The sequence below is a fragment of the Nannospalax galili genome, unplaced genomic scaffold, assembly GCF_000622305.1.
Source record: "Nannospalax galili isolate Female #2095 unplaced genomic scaffold, S.galili_v1.0 scaffold1791, whole genome shotgun sequence".
NCBI lineage: Eukaryota > Metazoa > Chordata > Mammalia > Rodentia > Spalacidae > Nannospalax > Nannospalax galili.
In genome coordinates, this window is record NW_008329033.1 from 94,467 (window position 1) to 98,138 (window position 3,672).

A 3,672-nucleotide genomic window follows, 5' to 3' on the forward strand; every position below is an offset into this window, starting at 1 on the left:
ACTTGCCCTCTGGTGGCGCAGCCCAGAAGAGCATGCTGAAGCCTGGTACCCTGGTCCAGGACGCAGTGCCTTGGCTACTTCCTCTGGTGCTGCCACCTCGCCTGTGCCCAGGGTAGCTGATGATGACTGAAAGTTCTGGAGAAGAGGCTTTCCTGGGCTGAGTCCAGGAAAGGATGGGAGGAGGCGGGGAGGCGGGGAAGTGGGGGGGGGGGTGGGGGCAGGAAGTCCCTGCTGAGCTAGAGCTGCTCTGGCTCTTTAGGGAGGTCGGAAGAGGCGCCTGCGGGAGTGCTGGGCACAGGAAAGAGCAACCTGGACCCTCCCTCACCGACGACTCTGGCCCTGGGGAGTGTGGGTGAGCATGTGGCACCAGAGGGCTTGTGGGTATCGCGGGTGCATTTGTTAGACAGTTGTCAGAGCTCAAGGGCAGTGGCTGCGGGGCTCCTTTCAGTTTCATTTGGAATTGAGTTATGAAGTATGAACAGTTCAGAATGATTTTCTTGAAGTTTTGCCGCGGTTTAATTGGCAGGTCTGCTGGTGTGTACTGGAAAGTGTGGTGAAGTGAAACAGTTTTAGTCAAATGTGAGAAAATGAATATAGTTGATATTGGATAAATCTTACTGAGTGTGGGGGTTACCATAGGTGGAGGGGAAATTTGCTTATACTAGTATTTTATTTTATTTATTTTGATTTTTTGAGAAATGTCCCTCTTTAGCCCCAGCTGGCCTGGAACCCACTATATTGATCAGGCTGGCTTCAGACTCCGGGAGATCTGCCTGTCTCTGTCTCCCAAGCGCTGGGATTAAATGTGTGTGCCACATGCCTGCTAACTTTAATATTTTACGGGAACTGAACTGACCAAGCTGGTCAGTTCTTTCTGTTCCCAAGACATGAAATTTCTCCATGCCATTCAGTGCTTTGCTTAAGTTCCTGAGTTCCTTTGTGGGATTACTCTCCGAATAATTAACTTTTCATTCACTTATCAATTTATTATAACCCATAGTAAATAATACTGAGAAAGGTTGAAGAGAACAGAAAAAACAATCAAAAAAGATTATAAATTTACCAATAAAAAAAATCTGTAATGTGCATGTACATGCACATACATAAATGTTGACTAGGAGTTTTAAAAAGATATGCTTGTTTTTTTTCCCTGATCTTAGCTGTGAGACATATCTCTGCAGTGAGTGTGATGTTGGCCTTGGGTTTTTCTAGATATCTCAAAATCAAATTGAGGAAATACCTTTCTGTTCTAGTTTTCCGAGAATTTAAGTTTTTATTTATTTACTGTATGTGTGCACGTGCATGTGGGGGTACATGTGTGACATAGCATACATTCAGGGGTCAGAGAACAACTTTTGGGAGTCAATTCTCTTTTTCCTTTATGGATTTCAGGGATTAAACTCAGGTCGTGGGGCTTTTAGGACAAAAATGTTGACCTGCTGAGCCATATTGCTAACCATACTGAAAATATTTTAAATCAAGAATGGATTTTAAGTTCTGTTAAATATTTTACTGCCCTTCCCTGATATTATTATATGATTTTTATTTCTATTGATGTGATTTCATTGAATTTTGAATGTTGAGCCAGTTGTGCATTGCCTAGAATAAACCCCGTGTTTACCATACATATATGTATGCATTATTAGATTCAAATTATAAGTATTCTGATGAATGTTTTATGCCTGTGTTTATGAGAGTGGATTGCCTTTGCCTACTTCTGTTGTTTAGCATTGGCCTTCCAGAGTGGAGAAGTGACCTTTCTGCTTCTATTTTCAGGAAGATATCTTGGAGAATGATGGTATCTTCCACAAGTACTTGATAAAATGCACAAGAGAAACTACCTGGGTCCAGTACTTCCTGTTTTGGAAATTTATTTATTATTTATTCAGATGAACATTAACGTATTTGAATCACTTATATGTCCCACTTGAGTTTTCAGTTTTTGTTTTTGTTCTTTTTTGTTGTTGTTGTTGTTGTTTTTGTTTTTCTGTTTGATGGTTTGTATTAGAATATGCAACGACATAAGAAGTTCTTCCACTCACAGAACACATTGTTCCTACCTACATTTGTGAGGACAAAGGAAAAGGCAGAAGGCACAGAAAACTTTACAGGAGCCTTTTTTTTTTTTTTTTTTAACTTTATGGGTATTTACCATGATATTCTTTTTTTAATTGAGCTTTTAAAATTTCATATAACATTTCCCACTCAAATACAGACCCCCTCCCCATCCATACCTCCCCCTATCCTCTCACTGAACCCTGCACTCTGCCATATATGCTGAGTCCTATTCGTTCAGGTGTTTGTACCCAAACGTCCTTCAGTGTAACTGCGTCCACTGGAGTCTAGTCAGCCCATCTAGTGGTCGTATGTAAGTCATACTCTCCCTCATCCAGCAGCAACCAGTCTCAAATAGTTCTCAATCTAGTGCTGGCCTGCCATCTATTTCTCACCTCCCCTTTGGGCCCTTGTTTAATTGAGCTGATATGGGTCCTGCATTTGACACCACCGCTGCCTCAGGCTCACGTGAGCAAGCCTCCAGTGGCCTAGAAGCCTCTACCTCCTTGTGTTCATGAACCAGCCTTGGCTCTTACACTCTTTTGGCCTCCTCTTCCACAATGGTCCCTGAGCCATGGGTGGGTGATGTTCCATATAGAATTCCTATCCTATACTCCACAGTCTCTTATTCTTCCAAACTTGGCCAGTTGTGGCCTTCTGTGTATATCTCACTCTGATGTACGTGGAGGCCTCACTGGTGAGAGTTGAAGGGTGCCTTAGCCCTCATTCTACCCCTTTTTCCACTACGTTTAATAAGCCTTGGTTGTAGGATTCGACTGCATATGTGTCTCCTAGTACTGGGCATCTCCCATGTGTATGTTCTCTGTGCCTGACCACATGTGCAACTCTGCAGTAGCCTCCATCTGATGCAAAAAGAAGCTTCTTTGATGAATGCTGCACGGCATGTTATTCACTCTAAGGGAGGTCTCTTCTATCTGGCACTGCATTCCCTGCCAAGCAGTTCCTAGGTATACACATGCATTAATGTTCAGACACTCTACGTGCATTTCTCATAGGGTTTCTAGGGCATCACTTTTCCTTCTAGGTTTCCTAGCCGCCCCCTCCCCCCAAAAAACTCACTTATCTCTACTCTTTTTCTCACATCCGGCCTCCCTCCTCCCTCCCTTCCTAGTCACAGTGCCCCATTATCCCCACCCTCCCCCTAATACCTCCTGACTTCCACCATCTTTCCTTTCCCGACTTCCCTCACTCCCCCACACCATGGTCCCTTGCATGTCCTCCCTCCTCCCCTCCCTGCCTATTACTTCCACTTTTTCCACCTCAGATACATCTGTTCCCTACTATCCCCCTTTCAGGTTGGTTCTTTTCCTTTACCTCCATGTATCTATCCTTTGCTGTTACCTGGCTCCTGGTGTTACATCAGGATTTGTATACTCACATATAAGGGATTGGTGCTACAATCCACAGTGAGGGAAAACATACGTTGCTTGCTTTTCTGTGTTTGTGTTACTTCACTTAGTGTAACACTCTGTAGCTCCATCCATTTACCTGCAAATTTCATAATTTCATCTTTTCTTACTGCTGAGTAGAACTCCATTGAGTAGATAGATGTACCACATTTTCATTAACCATTCGTCAGTTGAGGGCCATTTAGAT

The 3,672-nt window shown here is 43.4% G+C and overlaps 1 protein-coding gene across 2 annotated transcripts in view; it reads left to right on the forward strand.

The window, feature by feature from the left end:
- Positions 1 to 220: 220 nt before the first annotated feature.
- LOC103731712 (ATP-binding cassette sub-family G member 2) overlaps positions 221 to 3,672 on the forward strand; it is a 70,114-nt gene continuing 66,662 nt past the window's right edge. For both annotated transcript variants that reach the window (XM_008830129.3, XM_017797325.2), the window contains exon 1: positions 221 to 352. The gene's annotated coding sequence lies outside the window, so the exon portion shown is untranslated. The remainder of the gene's footprint in view (positions 353 to 3,672) is intronic.